This window comes from Filicampus tigris, chromosome 18 (assembly GCF_054856515.1).
Source record: "Filicampus tigris isolate MCC_2025a chromosome 18, RoL_Ftig_1.0, whole genome shotgun sequence".
In the NCBI taxonomy this organism is placed as follows: domain Eukaryota; kingdom Metazoa; phylum Chordata; class Actinopteri; order Syngnathiformes; family Syngnathidae; genus Filicampus; species Filicampus tigris.
This window is the reverse complement of record NC_141234.1, coordinates 15,659,667-15,677,794: the sequence shown is the minus strand read 5'-3', so window position 1 is coordinate 15,677,794 and position 18,128 is coordinate 15,659,667. Positions and strand designations below refer to the sequence as shown.

The following is an 18,128-nucleotide window of genomic DNA, read 5'->3' as shown; positions in this document are numbered from 1 at the left end:
CTTTTATGTTGCGATACTCCCACAGCTTTAGTGAATCTCCTGTTGCAAATATCACAGGAGAAGTTGTGGTTGCTCTCTACTCTGCTATATGTACCTTTGCATTTTGGTACATGACATGCAATAGAATGGCAGCTCATTGATCTTTTGTCACATTTTTGGCATGCATACTTCACAGCATATCTCCTTGCCATGAAGTGTTTTGCCAGTAGCCATACACCCCATATATTCAACCCACATACTGGACATGAGAGCGAAATCCTTGTCACCGTTATTACCACATTCTGTCTTGGCGAGCCTGGGCTGTTCATCTTATTCGGGGAGCTCATCATTTCTGTTCCCGGTGATTTCCGTACATAAGGGACACATTTTATCTTGGCCTCTGGTACTGGCTGAGGATTCTGCACGATCACCTTTGGCTCTACTCTCATTGGCGAGCTTCCACTGATCATTAATTTAGAATCCCCTGAGGGCTTCCCAAGAGTTTTACCAGCCAAGGTCCATCCGCTCCCACGGCTTCGCTGGTCGCCCTCTTGGGACTGCATGTTTGGTAGCATAGACTTCCTTGCTAGGGAGTTTTCGCTTCCACCATTCCGTGCCAACGTTTCCATCTTGTCTGAGTTCCCGATTTCACTCTTTTGATGCTTCACTTTGTTGCACCAGAGTGGGTCGCCGTTCCTTTTACCTGTTGCCCTATGGTGGATCCGTCCTTCTGGCATGTGTGCCACCATACACACATCCAGGGGAGGTTGCCCGAGCAGCCACAGCCCCTCACCAAGCTGCGCCTCCGTCGATTTTGATACACCAGAACGACGATCCTGGCCGGTATTTATAATTGTGGACTTTTTCATGATAGCTGGTGACCATTCTCGGGGAAGGGTTGGTCAATTCCTTCTCCCTTTGCGAGCTGGCTGCGTTAGCCGTCAACTTACAGTTGTTTCTGAGTCAACGTTTCCGGCGGGACCACGTGGAGGTGCAGCCTAAGTAACTATTACTGTACTAGCCTTAGAGGGTGGGAATGCCCATGTTCCACCCTCCTTTATGGACAGCACCGGTACACATAACACCCGAACCTTCAATTTCTTGATGACGAGGCATTTGGCTACCTTAAGAGAGTCATAGTTACTTCCGCCGTTTACCCGCGCTTCATTGAATTTCTTCACTTTGACATTCAGAGCACTGGGCAGAAATCACATCGCGTCAACACCCGCCGCGGGCCTTCGCGATGCTTTGTTTTAATTAAACAGTCGGATTCCCCTGGTCCGCACCAGTTCTAAGTCAGCTGCTAGGCGCCGGCCCCCCCACGCGCGACTTCCCCCAGCGAGAAGGAGAGGGCGCCGGGGGAAGCCGGGTAAGACCGAGGCTGCAGGCACCACAGCTGGGGAGATCCGCGGGAAGGACCTGGCGCGCGTCCAGAGTCGCCGCCGCGGCCCGCCAGAACCCGGCCCCCTCGCACCGACCCGGCTCCGCGCGGGGGCAGGCACGGGCGACCGGCGGGGAGCGGGCGGCGTGGCCGTGACGGCACGCGGGGCGGGGGGGATGGTGCCTGGGGAAGTTGCCTCTTGCTCGGATACGCTTTTACGCACGTCTCCCTCTCATCCCTGGAGCTTTTTTATGATACCAGGGCTGCTGGAGGCTGCCACTACTCTACTTTTGGCTGCCCGGGGAAAGGTGCTTCTCGCTCGGATACACTTTTACGCACATCCGCCTCTCCTCCCTGGAGCTTTTTAATGCTACCGGGGCTATTATAGGCAGCCACCACTCCACTTTTGGCTGCCCGGGGAAGGTGCCTCTTGCTCGGATACGCTTTTACGCACGTCCGCCTCTTCACCCGGGTGCTTTTTTATGCTACCAGGGCTATTATAGGCAGCCACTACTCCACTTTTGGCTGCCCGGGGAAGGTGCTTCTTGCTCGGATACGCTTTTTTGCACGTCGGCCTTTCCTCCCTGGAGCTTTTTTCTGCTACCAGAGCCATTATAGACAGCCACCACTCCACTTTTGGCTGCCCGGGGAAGGTGCCTCTTGCTCGGATACGCTTTCACACACGTCCGCCTCTCCTCCCTGGAGCTTTTTTAAGCTACAAGGGCTGCTGGAGGCTGCCACCACTGCACTTGTGGCTGCCCGGGGAAGGTGCCTCTTGCTCGGACACGCTTTTACGCACGTCCGCCCCTCCTCCCTGGAGTTTTTTTATGCTACCAGGGCTATTATAGGCAGCCACCACTCCACTTTTGGCTGCCCGGGGAAAGTCCCTCTTGCTCGGATACGCTTTTAACGCACGTCCACCTTTCCTCCCTGGAGCTGCGGCTGCAGCATAATGTATACATAGAAAGTAGTGGTTCAGTCTTGTGTCAGTGTTAATTACATTATAAGACACATTATAAGACAAACGCTGCAGTGCAAAATGCGTCTAGGAGATGGTTGAATCATACGTTACGATTTTATATGCAATGGTTTTTATCTTTTATGTCGCAACCACTATTGATTGATTGTCTTTATTTCGTATATGTAAATAAGATAATATTCAAATTAAACTTGAAATGCTAATATACATCGGGGAAACAAAGAAGAAAAAATTAAACAATATGGCAAGGCAAATCACACTTTCACTTGCTCGAAAGGGGGTATGAGGAAGTATAAACTAATATCTAGTCCTTCCCGTTACATAAGATCCTACCTTTCCTCTGATATTCTGTACAGTATTGAAAAAATACATAAATAAAAATAAATAAACTATGATTACTACAATTATACAATACTTTCTAAATATATCGATATTTAACAACTACAACATGAATATTTCAAACAGCTACTGGTCATAACATTCTGATACAGGTTTATAAGTATTAAAGGACATTTCATATAAATATAATTTCAAGTTTCTTCTTATAATGCAACGTCATGACATGACTTTTTAGAAATTATAAGTGGAAATATTGAGTATTATAAGTAGAAACAGTACAATGTGCACACGTCGATGTTACAAAGGCTTTTCTAAATTTCTATACTATAGTTAAAAATAGCATACATAACCATATACAATACAATTCAATACAATACATACAACATACTCACGTTACTGCCACTCTTATACGCTGCTTGACCTTCACATGGGGGGGGGTGCCAATCGTAAGCGGCGTTAATGCGCGTTTTACAAGTTTTTGTGAAAATGTAATCTTTTTTATTTTCATCACTTTATTTTCAAATCTTTACTAACATCACTTCGTGTTGAAAATGTAAACGCTTTTATTTGCAAAACTTTACGACCACAAACCTTTACGACCACCACCACATCTTTACGACGACCACCACTTCCTTTCTGCGAATACCCTTTCCGGTCTGACAATACCCCTGTCTGAGATTACTCCTCCACTGGCCAGATTCCCTTGTTGCGAGTCGTCCTCCTATCGTAAGCAGCGTAACTGTGCATTCTGCTTGTCACCCGCTATAAGCTTTGTGTTGTTTGCACCTTTGAAAGCATCGTCTCTAAGTGCTGTATTTGTCATAGAAAGTTATTTAACACTGTTATTTTTACACTGTGACACGTTCGAACAAATTGTGAAGTTTGCAGACTTGATTATAATCACTTTCAGTGAGCTCTATGTTTCATGTTTATATAGTAGTTTTGAAAGACTTGTATCATGTGACTAACTTCAAGACAAGACGTTTATAGTCACTATGCTGTGATCCATAAACGCCTAGTGCGCCGCCATCTTCGGGTAAGCAGCTCCTAAAACGATTGGCTCGGCGCCTATTCTCGTACGACCAATCGCGCACGTCCACAAATCTGCGGCGCCTCCCCCCTGACCCCATTGGTCGATACTCTATTCGTCCTGGCCCAATCGCGCACGTACACAAATCCGCGGCGCCGCCCCCACTCCCCCCCAACCCCATTGGTCAATATTGTATTCACCGGGCCCGCGGGTTCTTCCAATTTTGATTCGGCCATTCCGTGTGTGTTTGGCCCGCGAAGAAGCACGTACGTCGCCGCTACTACTCGCTAGCTCGTTTAAAAGTCACGGAATTCACCACTTCCAATTCCACTCTTTCGGTAAGTAAGGATTGAGTCGTTTTCGTTTATATTTTTTTGCGGGAGAGAGGGAGGTATCACTTTATTGGTCGCGAATGTACACGAACGTATGCACCGCATCGCCGGAAAAGAGTAAGTACTGTACTGTACTTCGCCTTCGTTTGCACGTGGTTGTTATGTGGTAAAACCCAATCAATTGACGACTGTTACCCTCTAAAAGATTCAAACGATATGTTGGTTCAACAGTGTTTATCAGCTGCAACCGATGTACGTGTCTGAATTCAGTAAAATTGTTTCTCGTGTACGAATACAAACATACGTGCTCTGTAACAGGGGGAGGACAAACATCCATCCATCCATTATCTATACCGCTTCTCCTCACAAGGGTCGCGTGGCGTGCTGGAGCCTATCCCAGCTGTCTTCGGGCAGTAGGCGGGGGACACCCTGAATTTGTTGCCAGTCAATCGCAGGGCACACAAAGACAAACATCCGCACTCACAATCACACCTAGGGGCAATTTAGAGAGTCCAATCAACTTACCATGCATATTTTTGGAATGTGGGAGGAAACCGGAGTACCCGGAGAAAACCCACGCAGGCACGGGGAGAACATGCACACTCCACACAGGGAGGCCGGAGCCAGGATTGAACCCACAACCTCTAAACTGTGAGGTGGACGTGCTAACCAGTCGACCACCGTGCCGCGGGAGGACAAACAAATCACATCAAAAGTAATATACACATTCCTCTCTTACATGGGCAATGCAAAAAATATTTGTCACTTCCAGCTATTTCTACTTGATATGATATATTATTTTATACAGTGCGCATTATATCTAATGCTATACACGTTTTGTTACAATTCACAACAACAATAAATATCTTGCAATCATTGTTAAAAATGAGCAGTGTATACAAAAAATATTTGTCACTTCCATTTGCTATTTCTACATGATATGATATATTATTTTATACAGTGCGTATTATAGCTAATGCTATACACGTTTTGTTACAATTCACAACAACAATAAATATATTGCAATCATTGTTAAAAATGAGCAGTGTATCTTTTAGACAGCTAATGTACTTGCATATCATTCCTAACAACAATAAATATATTGCAATCATTGTTAAGAATGAGCAGTGTATCTTGTACTTAAGCAGTACCTTGTACTACATATGTACTTAACTATACTTTGACTTAGATGTGTACGCTAATACGGGTTTACTTTTCCATGACAATACCACCAATAATAATAATCATACAGTACTATAATAATCATCCTATATTGATGTGAATGTGTCCAAAGTGAAGTGCTTTTTTTTCCTGTTTACAAGTTATTGTATATTTGTTGATGAACCACATTGTTATCATGTGCAACCAAAAGGAAAGTTTATTTTTTCCAGTGTAGTAGTAATGCATTTCGTCGCTGTCATGTGAAAAACACTTATGTCCATATTTTTTCATTTTCTTATTTTTACACGAATCATGTTTCCGCGTTACAGACATCGCATTTAAGTGAAGTGTAAAAAAAAGTTTCCAAAATTGGAGATGTGTTTTTCACAGGACAGCGATGATTTGTGAATGAATATGCACAATTTCAATGTGCAAGTGTGTGTGAATTGTTTTCTTGACCATGTCTGCGTGTGCGTGCGTGTGTGTGTGTGTGAGTGTATGTGGGTTGTGTGTGTGTGTGGGGGGGGGGGGGGGGGTGTATGTGTGTGAGACAGGAAATGGATTTCAAGCCTAATTTCAAATACATGGGACCGGAAAAGGAGCATTTGCAGTTGCAGTGCTGAGGCTGAAACCGTGGCGGAAACACAGCCATGGGGAAAATGATGGCACTGACTTGCCATGCTTCTTGAGTTTCCTGTTCATTTTAATGCCTTGTACAGCTAAAGGTACATTTGTTTGGACAAATAAATTGGGGTGGAATTTAAGAGCTGATGGAGACATTTTCCAAAGATTTTTTATAATACTCCCCAAAATCACCGACCGAGTTCTCACATAAATAGCTACGGCATGTAAAGTTGTGCTTTTAGTCTCTCGATAGAGTTTTAGAGACACCAGCCACATTGAAATGAAAACTAATTTGAAGAAAACACTGTGCTTTTATCCATTTGGGGTGCAACAAAAAACAATTGAATTTCAGACCGCTTTGTGTTACATGCCGTGGTATACAATGTCACATCAAAGTGCTTGTTATTGTGTATTTGTCAAGTGGACTAGGATATGAAATGCGTTATAATATCAAATACTGCTCATTTATTGTTGCAGATCAAAAGCTGCAGTCACCACCTGCAAAGGTGCCGCGCAGGTGAAGGAGGAGGCCAGGGTCCGCGTTGTCCGAGGTCGGGGAGACCTCGAGTGCCGGCAACTGGTCCTCAGTGAGAGCCGGCTCCAGTTTGGCCAGTACCGGGGTCAAACCTGCAAGTGGCTCTTGAGCCATGACGTGGGCTACGCCTGCATGGTGGTTGCATCCCACCAGGAGCGGGAAAACGGTGATATTTCCATTCCATTTCCATCAAGCATCAGATGATGATTATAGTTGTGGCAGTGGTCAGGGAGTGATAGTGTAGTGGTACACACGCCTGAGTTGTTTGCGGGCAGCGTGGGATCGATTCCCGCTCAGTGACAGTGTCTATGTGTGCCCTGCGACTGGCTGGTGACCAGTTCGGGGTGTAGTCTGCCTTCGCCCATTGACGGCTGGGATAGGCTCCAGCAACTCCCCGCGACCCTGTATAGGATAAGCGGTTTGGAAGATGACATGACATGACATTTTTTGTTGGCGGTTTCTGCATGTAGGTTTGTGGACTACTTAAGACGCAGAAAGGCGGCACTGCCCGGCTCGTACATGTATCAATTAAATGCTTATATTGTCGGAAGGTACAATGAAGCCAAATACATGGTGTCTGGCTCCACTTCAGGTAAACGACCGGGCGGGCCGACAGCAACTCACACACCTCGCCCACCCCCGTGGGGGGAGATGGCCCCGGATCCAGATTGTTATGAGGTGATCTTTTGCATCTCTTTACAGGCACAAGTGAGCAGCCATCCGTCCTGTCAGCAGAGCCGTCAGCAGAGCCACCAGAGACAGTTCACGTGCTGTTTGAAGCAGCCGTGGAGATCGAGTCTCAGCGTGAGTGACTTGAACGTGTCAGTGGGACAAAGGCAGTGACAAAGTAATTAAGGTGAGGAATGAAGTAATTTTATTTCCATTTGTCTTGCCAGTGTCCCAGGCTTCATCTGCCGCCAGCACCGCCACGACACCTGCTCCCGCAGCACACGTCACCCCCATGGCCTCCTCCTGGGTCCGTGGCAACACATTGCTGGACCCGCAGCTCCAGAAACAGCAGGGTGTGTTGTTGAGCTACTGAGCTCCCTCCCACCCTTTTATCGATGATGTGCGACAACCGCGACTCCGGAGGCAACTCCGGCCTTAGAGAGGGATCTCCCCTGCGTCTCCCAACTACGGTCAGGCGACCGAAACAGGAGCAGACAACACTTCATTTGTGTGCAGGTCTGGGTAAATCACTTTTAGGTCATCATCCTCCTGAATACAACTACATAGAATACAAGTTATTGTTAGCTGTCGGATTACGAACTAAAATGTAACCTAATCTAAATCGTTTTGTATCATACAATGAAAATATTGCACCATACTCTATTATCCATAATTCATTCAATTAAAAAAAAATATATTAATAGCGTCACCATTTGAAAAACTATTAAAACAGAGGCGTAGCCTGCTTTAGTTACAGATGAACATGTCAAATATTTAGAATTAGACAAATAAAATTACCCGCACAGATATATACTGGCATGAACATAGCTGTACTGTATAGTTTAATAATTTTGAAATTACCATATTTTATTTTTAATTTAGAATCAGAAATACAAAAATAATCATTTTAACTAACTACAATCTACTTTTTTTTTTTTTCAAATTTACACATAAGTACACTTTTTTACAAAACCTAATTTTGTTTTCGCAATTACTTACTGTTTACCGTATTTTCCGGACAATAAGACGCAACGTTTTTCCTAGATTTTGAGCCATGCGGCTTATAGTCTGGTGCGGCTATTCTGTGGATTTTTCTTCCACCGCTCGGGGCGCTCTAACCGCTGAAGAGCTGTTTATGCATGATGTTCTTGTGTTTCAAGTACATGGGCCAGACAAAGAGGCTGGGGGGGGGGGGGGGGGGGCTCTGGCACCGTGTAGTTCCTCGAGCTGGATGTGATTGCAGGTGGAGGAGTTCAACAGGCGAGGGCGCCATAGACTAGGTTATTGCATTAGGTGCTGTAATGCTTTGATTTGATGTTTTCCTAGAGGTGTCTGAAATGCATATGAATGCGATTGGCTGATGTTACGTCTGTTCTGTTGTTTCGATGTGAAATGCTATTGTTGATTTAGCACGTCGTGTGTTAGATTGGTTGACTCTATTAGCATAAAACAAGACAGGTGCATAATATGTAGATTGTAGAACAATAGATGGTGGAGTCTGGTGGACATTAGCTGACAAACTGGAGCGGCATTCGGCTGATGGATGACGCAATTGCAGCTAGTTCAACAACTCTCACTAAAATGACCAAAAAATAAGGGAGGTCTATGTCACAGCAGTTGAAAGGATGCAAAGACGTACAGGCCAGCAGATTGGTGGAAGAAGGGAGTTTGTTGTGATCGATGAGAGCCATTTTCGGCGCAAAAGTGTTAAGGCGCTGGGTGTGTGGAGGGCCCAATTGCCGAGAGGGAGACAGGGTGGCAGGAAAGGTGATTGTTTTATTGAACCAAGCTGTAGCAGGCAGCAGTGGTCCAAAATTCAGCAGTCCCAGGTCAAGGAATGGAATGGAATCCAGTTGATTGCAGGGCACAGGTCCATCAGGCAAGGATCAGGGCAATAAACATTCTGAAGAATGCAGGGAAAAAGACAGAGTCAGGGTTTGCAAAACTACTTGGTAGCAACTAGAAAAATGGCTGGATGCACAAACCCGTGAATGAGTGAGTTGATCTGGCGACGAGGTGGAGTCAGGGACCAGCTTAAGTAGCACACTGACGAAGATTGGTTTCACCTGGCCCCAGCACCACTGTCTCCTTACTCCTGACACGCCCACACAAACACACACACAGGGAAGGGCTCAAGGCACAGAGCCAGGAGACCCAACAAAAAGAAAGGTAAGTTATAGGAGTGACTATGAATATTTGTCAAATAGAGTCAAAGAAGTTTTTGTTAATAGAAGGAATCTGTTTACATCTGTGTTTGTTTTTTTGTTCCTGCATCAGTATGGGAGAGGAAGAATGACTGGTGGCTGGAAAAGAAAAACATGGGTCTTTGGGATGCTAGGTGTGAGGCATCATCAAGGACGGACAAAGCCTATTTTGCGTCTTGTGGAGAGAAGATATCGAAGACATCTAGTCCCCATGATTAGGCATGGATCTTCAGTTATCAGTGATGAGTGGCGTACCTATCGTATACTCTCTGCACTTGGGTACAACCATCACACTGTCAATCACAGCAGGTGGTAAGTAGATCCGCAAACTGGTGCCCATCCCCAGCATCTTGAGAGGGCCTGATCCTACAAGGAGCAGAGGCTTAGGGGAAATCGCACTGACAATTTGCTTTCTGACCCACCTTGCAGTGATTGAGTGGACTTGAATGGCTCGCAAAGAAACACTGTAACGATGCATTGGGCAGATTGATTCAAGACATTTAGAAAAAATACAAGTAGTCAAATGCAGTCACTGTAACCACTGTTGGCAAGAATTAGTCTCTGTGAGAGATGGCTGAGGCATAAATTCAAAGGAATCAGCGTACTTTGTTTTCACAGTCATACAATTACATTTAATGTATTATTTTACGTATGTTGAAATATTTTTATATGCAAAGTATAAGTAAGTAGTTTTTTCCTCAAAGATTTTATGTGTTATTTTTGTTCCACTGTTGGTGTTGGCAAGTTTTTATGCAGCCATGTTAACCCACTAAATATAAATAAATCAAATAAATATTAAAACAATATGTTCTGTATCCCTTTGTGTTGTGTCTTTCCTTTGTCTGTTAAGATTAATTTGTGTCAGTCTTGAGGCTTTGTCAGCCTTTACATCTCATTGATAAATATTTTATGAGAGATTGATAGCGCTCACTTTAGATGAGCTCACACAAAATACTTAATTAATGATTGCCAAATGTTTTGCAACCACCCAAATTAATGAATTCCTGTGTTAATACATGTTACTAAGACATTTATTGGAAAATGTGTGAGTTTAGTACATGTCTGAATAGTTATGTGAATGCAGGCATGTATATCTAAATAGTTAAAGGGACGGTGGGGTCGGGATGGCCATGTTTTCACTAACAAGTTCATTTTATATATTTTTTGATCAGGAAAATTAAAAGAGTGGCATTTTCTATTTTATCCATTCAATTTGGAGAAATTAGGAAATAAGTAACTCCATGAATACCGCCTCTCGTTAATTAGGCCAATGGCCGCGCCCCCTACCGCTCTATCCTTGTTCGGCCGGAGTCACGGGAGGAACCGATTCCAAACTCTCCATTGGAAATTATTGTACATTGTTTATGACGTCCAAAATCGGCGCTCAATTGGCACCAAAATGTATGTGGACATCCCTACTAATGCTCACTTCAAAATATGCAAAGGAGAGACTTCCGGTTTGGCGAGCATGGAGTAGGTTGCATAACGCTCGGGCTCCCACGACTTGACTTTACAACCCACATTCCAAACTGCTTTTTGGTATACCTGAACTAACGTTTTAAGTTTATTTCGCCATTTAGTAGCGCTCTACTTCATAATGCCACCCTAAACCTCCCAAAGTGAACGGAAAACACGAATCGGATGCTGCTGCCGCTACTATTAGCAAGGCTGACTTGGCTGCCTCGCTAGCCGACCTGCAAACTTCCCTGCTCACGGAGTTGAAAAAATCTTTTGACAAAGTGAATGGGAAGTTGGATGGGCTCCAAAAGACTGTCAATAGTCATGGCGAGCGTTTGGATTCCCTGGAAGGTAACGCCGAATTACTACACAACGCTTGGCTAAAGTGGAGGATTGCTGTGAAAGACTGCTGGCTGATAACACCAAGCTAACGGCGAAACTGACGGACTTGGAGGGGAGAAACAGGAGGAACAACGTCCGTCTTATTGGTTTACGTGAGGGAATGGAGGGTTCACAGCCCAGCAAGTTCTTCTCACAATTGTTGCAGGATGTTTTTGTTGTTGTTTAAATTCTAATTTACTCATTTTGGGAAGGGATTTCAACTTATGTCTGGACCCTGTGATGGATAAGTCATCTGTCAGGCCTGGATATGTGATATCTAAATCTGCTACCCATGTGCGGTCTTTTCTTTCGATTTATGGGATTTCGGATATTTGGTGTTTTTTGCACCCTAAGGACAAGCAATATTCTTTTTTTTTCATACCGTCACCAAACGTACAGTCGAATTGATTATCTTTTCACTGGTAATAAATTGACATTTGAAATTTTATCATGTGAATATCTTCCTGTAGTAGTATCGGACCATGCACCTCCTTTACTTAAGATAAATTTAAGATGCCCGACGTTATGGCTTCCAAACGACTGTGGAAGTTTAACTCTCTTCTGTTATCAGATTCAACATTTTTTGACTTCATATCTGGCCAAATTTCGTTATTTTTGGACCTTAACATGACATCAGATTTCTCTGCAACAGTATGGGAGTCCCTCAAGGCGTATTTGAGAGGGCAGGTGATATCATTTGTGGCTGAAAAGAAGAGGGCCTCATGGAGTAAACGAAAGGATCTGGAAAATAAAATAGCTGATCTTGATAATAAGAACGCACAATCCCCTTCCCCGGATTTATGCAAAGAACGATTAAGGCTTAATACAGAGTATGATATCCTTACATCACTTTCAATTGAATATTTGCTTATTAAAAATAGGAGTAATTTCTATGAACATGGGGAACTTGCAAATAAATTGAAGGGTGTCAGAGCTAAACGAATTATTAATGGTGTGACAGACAAGGCCGGTGAGACTGTCACTGACCAGATAGGAATTAATGATACATTTCAACATTATTACCGAGACCTGTATGGTTCTGAGACTCCTTCTGACCCCTCTCTTATTTCCGAATTATTTAGAGATTTGCCGATTCCAACTTTGTCTCCAGACCAGGTTTCTACATTGGATATGCCAATAGAGCAACAGGAGATAATGTAAGCAATAAAATTGTTGCAACCCCGCAGATCACCTGGTTTGGATGGCCTCCCGAGTGAGTTGTATGCTGCATTTTCTCGACAACTCACGCCAATTCTTGCAAGAGTATGTACAGACTATCTTGCTATGTTTGGGGGGGTTCTTCCTAATACTCTGAACCAGGCCTGTATAACTTTGCTTCTCAAAAAGGTAAAGAACCCATTAGAGTGCTCATCTTAGAGGCCAATCTCACTACTGAATTGTGATTATAACATTTTGGCTAAAGTATTGGCCTGTCGTTTAGAAGAGGTTTTGCCATATGTTGTATCCACGGACCAGATAGGTTTTGTGAAGGACATGCGTTCTTTTTGTGACATTTGTCGTTTATTGAATGTTTACTCCTTGTCAATCTGACTCCGAATGCCTTCTCTCGATGGATGCTGAGAAGGCATTCGATAGAGTGGAATGGAGCTATTTTTTTGAAACTCTGCATAGATTTGGCTTTGGTGATACTTTTATTTCATGGGTTAAGTTATTGTATGCATGTCCTTCAGCTGTGGTAGTAGCCCTTTGCAATTCCACCTGGCAGTTTTTCCTGAACGAAAGGTGCACCAAAGTAAATTTGATGCTGTACTTGAACCATGTAGAGTATCGGCATAGTTTTGGTCTCTTTTTGAAGATAACACTTTGAATTTTTCTCCTCAACTGTCAGAATCTTTTTAAGTGCTACTGGCACTGAATTATGGAAGTTTGAATACATAAAAGAAGGCCGTGGGTCGGAGTTCAATTTTGTTATTTTTGAATAATATAAGTTAGGATGAGTTCACTGTGTTTTGAGAGGATATATTGATAAACTACCTGCTGACTCGGGTTCCAAATCCCCCAAATCTTTGGCTTTAACAACATTGATGGGGGAATTAGGCTTGGTTGGTGTTTGGCGCCATTTACATGCCAAGGAAAAAGACTTTACCTTTTTTCTCACACGTGCATGGCACTCATTCTCTGCTAGATATGTTCTTGATGTCTGCGGTGGATTCTTTCAGAACTATTCAATGTAATATTGAAGCAATTACTATATCAGATCACGCCCCAGTATGTTTAAAATTAAAGATGAGTCAAAATAGAAACTTCAAATATTGGCGAGCCAATGTGTCTTTCCTAAATAATCAGAGGATTAAACAGGAATTGCAAAAATGCCTACTGGAGTATATTCAACTTAATGATAACAGTTAGGTGTCCCTACAGTAGCATGGGAGGCAGCTAAGTGTTTTTTAAGAGGCAACATTATTGCAATCTGTTCTAGAATAAAAAAGGAAAGACTTGCGAAACAAACACAGTTGGAAGATGCTATGCGTAAATTAGAGCGAGATGATCAAACATTGCATGAAGGAAGCACACCTATCACGATAAAGGAGAAAAGACAGGAATTAAACCATTTATTAACCCATAAAGAAGAAGGACAGCTTAGATTCTTGAATCAGAAGTATTACGAATTCAGTAACAGGGCTAGCCGTCTCTTGGCATTTCAGCTGCGTAAAGAGCAATCAAGTAGACTATTGCGTAAGATTAGATGCCCGAATACTGGAGGTATGATGCTTCAGCCTAAAGATATCGCAAATGCATTTGGCTCTTTTTTACCAGGAATTGTATTTAGCAAAAAGTCACCCAGATAAGGAGAAAACTAGAAACTTTCCTAATTCAATTAATCTTGATGAACCGACTGAGGAGGAGGTAGATCAGATAACATGTCCGATTACGGAAGAAGAGATTAGAGACAGTATTTTAAAACTCAAAAATAATAAAACCCCGGGCGTTGACGGCATCTCGCGAGAGTACAGTACTATAAAGCTTTTGAAAAGGAATTGACATCACTTTTGCATGAGGTGTATAATTATGTACTTAGGACAAGTGAGTCATGGTCTGAAGCGATTATTTGTGATATTCATAAAGATGGGAAGGACCAACCTTATGCACATCCTATATGCATCAGCCTCCTGTATGTTGATATGAAAATACTTACCGCCATTATTCCTAACAGGATTTAGTGCTCTATCCGAAAACTTGTGAAACCTGATCAGACAGGCTTTATAGCTCGTAGACAATGGGTAGACAATGTTAGAAGGGCTTTAAATCTTCAATTATTAGCACAGAAAAGGAGTAACCCATCATTATTTCTGAGTTTGGACGCTGAGAAAGCGTTCGATCGGGTTGATTGGTATTTTTTGCAACAGACTCTACAATATATGGGCTTCAATGATATATTTATTAAATGGCTCCAAATCTTTTATAAACACCCCAAGTCAAGGGTGAGAGTTAATGGCTACTGCTCTGATATTTTTCTACTGGGACGCGGGACTAGACAGGGTCATTGTTTGCTCTTAGCATCGAGCCGCTTGCTGAGTCAATTAGATCAAATCCGCACATACAGGGAATAAGGGATGAAACTGATACCTATCATAAATTGTGTCTTTTTGCTGATGTCTTATTATTTTTGGAGAACCCTGTCACATCTGTGCCTGCCTTGCTCAATAGTCTTGATCAGTATAGTAAGGTATCAGGTTACAACATTAACACAAATAAATCTGAAGCGTTAATGCTTGTGGGGAAGTGGCCATCACAATTAGATAGCCTGGTCTCTTTTCGGCAGTCTAGACAGGGATTTAGATATCTGGGTGCAACTCTGACGCCTAAGATCGCATGGTTGTTTTCATCAAATTATGACAAATTGTTTAAGGAAATTAAAATTGACTTCAATAAATGGGATATACTCCCACTGTCTTTCATGGGAAGAATTGAATGTATTAGAATGAATGTTCTTTCAAGGTTACTGTTTTTGTTTCAAAGCCTCCCTATCTTTATACCCCAGTCTGCATTTAGATCACTAGATAATTCAATATCAAATTTTATTTGGCAGAACAAGAGACCAAGAATTCGCCTGACAATCTTGATGGCGGATAAACAACATGGAGGGCTGGGACTTCCTAATATTAAACTGTACTATTGGGCTGCCCAAATAAAAGCAACGGCGGCCCGTATCATACAAGATCCGGAAGTGTACTGGGTTTCGTTGGAGGAGCATTCATTGCCAGGTACAGTGATCCCTCGCTACTTCGCGCTTCAACTTTCGCGCCCTCAGTGCATTGCGGGTTTTTCAGAAGCAACAAATTAAAAATGAAACAACACAGCCATATCGGGAGCTATATTAAAGAAAGACGAATTGTTTCAAAGATATGAGTTGACTCGGAGGCTTTGTACATACCCGCAGGCACTCATAAAAGGCGGTGACTGGTTCCCAGCGCGAGATCGACCAACGAGAGCAAGTGGATTTAATTTTTCCACACACTGTACTGTACGTGAGCTGACTCGGTGCGCGTCATCGCAGCCTCTCGCTTAGTCTCGTCCACTATTCAAATGTGCCGTTGATTTAGTCAGAGTCAAGCCGGATATTTTCTCCTCCATATTTGTAATGATGTGTTTGCTCTAATAAAGTTTTCTAAAAATCGGATAGTACAGTACAACAGCTGTGTTGGAAGTCTCGAACACAGCGCAGCGTCTTTTTGGAAAGACGTTAAAGGAATATTGGAAAAACCTATTGAAGTGACTCATCCCCTGGATCTTGAATGTTTATGCTGGATGTATTTTCAGATAGTTTATCGCATGATCAAACTTTTTTGATTCATCTCCTCCTAATGACTGCAAGAAAAATGGTAACACTCAACTGGTTAAAACCTGAACAACCCACAGTTGCGCAATGGATACAAAAAAATCAAACAGATATACTCAATGGAACAATTGCCGGCGCAACTGCAGATAAGGACTGCTAATTTTGAAAGACGATGGAGACCAGTCTTGGACCTTGTTAGATAAGATATAGATTTATTTTATTTTAATTCATTCATTATCCATACCGCTTATCCTCACAAGGGTCGTGGGCGTGCTGGTGCCTATCCCAGCTGTCTTTGGGCAGTAGGCGGGGGACACCTTGAATTGGTTGCCAGCCAATCGCAGGGCACACAGAGACAAACATCCGCACTCACAATCACACCTAGGGGCAATTTAGACAGTCCAATCAACTTACCATGCATGTTTTTGGAATGTGGGAGGAAACCGGAGTACCTGGAGGAAAGCCACGCAGGCACGGGGAGAGCATGCAAACTCCAGACAGGGAGGCCGGAGCCGGGATCGAACCCACGACCTCTGAACTGTGAGGCGGACGTGCTAACCAGTCGACCACCGTACCGCCCTTATTTTATTTTACTTTATTTTATTATATTCCTTGTTTTGTTTGCACATAATGCCAGTGGTGTGTGAAGGCCCAATCTCAGGACAATTATTGTTAGGATGTTTTTTGTCAGTTAGTTGCGACAATAACAGTTAAAAAAAATAGGAATTATTGCGATCTTTTAAAGTGTAATTTCACTGACCAACAACTTAAAGTGCAACAAGATGTGTCTAGATGGTCACTCCTTCCACTGTCACTGGTTGGGAGGGTGAATATTGTGAAAATGTCGGTTTTACCCAAATACTTGTATTTATTTCAGGCCATCCCTGTTTTCATCCCTGGTGCTTATTTTAAGAAGCTGGACTCTTTGATTACATCTTTCATCTGGAATGGTAAAAGACCACGTCACGTCTACGTAAAGAACACCTGCAGAAGTCGAAAAAGGATGGCGGTCTAGCACTTCCCAATTTCCGTTATTACTATTGGGCTGCTAATCTTTGTTGTTTGTCTTTTTGGGTACATTATGGTGCTAATAGGGCCGGACCAAAATGGGTGGAGATGGAGAGGCTTTCCTGTGGTTCTTTACCCTTGCCAGCTATAATTGGTGCGTCTGTTCCTTTATCTCAGAATGTGCCACACCACAACCCTATTGTTTATAACTCTGTTAAAATCTACCTGCAATTCAGAAATGACTTTTCTCTTCAACACATGAGCTTGTCGAGTCCAATAGCGGCAAATATTTTTTTCCCCCCTTCAATGCAGGATTCTTCATTTAATATGTGGCATGAGCGGGGGCTAAAAACGTTTAAAGACCACTTTATTGAGGACAAATTTGCTTCTTTTCAACAGCTGTCTAATAAATGTAATTTACCTGCCTCGAGCTTTTTTCGATATTTTCAGGTGAGGCATTTTGTTTCTGGCTCCATCACAGGGTTTCCAGACAAACCTCCTAATACTATCATTGATGATTTGCTGTCTTTTAATCGGACAAAGAAAACGACAATATCAATGATGTTAAGTTTGATTTTTCAACTAGGTGTCCCTACGATGTCTAAGATTAAAGAAGCTTGGGAGCAGCAGCTTCAAATTACTATCGGTGAGGCAGACTGGTCCGATGTGTTGAAGAGAATGCATTCATCCTCACTGAGTGCTAGACACGCTCTTGTCCAGTTCAAAGTGGTGCACAGAGCACATCTTCCTAAATCTAAACTGGCGCGTATCTACCCTCATAGTGACCATTCTTGTGACCAATGTAGATTAACTGAGGCCACTTTAATACATATGTTTTGGCTTTGCCCCAAGATTCAACATTAATGGAGTAGTATTTGTGACACTCTTTCTATTGTATTTGGTGTTAAAATGACTCCAAATCCACTGAAGTTGCTTTTTAGGGTTATGGCTGAGGGGTTGCGGTCGCCTGCCGGTGGTTGGAAAGTTATCGCCTTCTCAACTTTATTAGCACGCTGCTTAATTCTTCTGAACTGGAAGGATGCATCTCCTCCTATAGTATCACATTGCATTAGAGATGTATTGTTTCATTTAAAACTTGAGAAGATTAGATGTGTCATGGTACGTGTTTTGTTTTTGCATTTAGTTTCATTGTGTTCCTTTGTCTCTCGTTAAGTTATTGAGTCCACCTGTGCTTGTCATCCCAGTCCCTTGTGTTAACCAACCAACTTCCTCCTACCCTCTGTCTT

General features: G+C 43.0%; 1 long non-coding RNA gene across 1 annotated transcript; it reads left to right on the top strand.

Moving 5' to 3' along the window:
• The first annotated feature begins 3,340 nt into the window (after positions 1-3,340).
• LOC147132698 (uncharacterized) lies at positions 3,341-7,687 on the top strand. The gene is made up of 3 exons (XR_015082087.1): positions 3,341-4,046; positions 4,591-4,755; positions 6,303-7,687. It is a non-coding gene; the product is annotated as an uncharacterized LOC147132698 (long non-coding RNA).
• Positions 7,688-18,128: the final 10,441 nt, after the last annotated feature.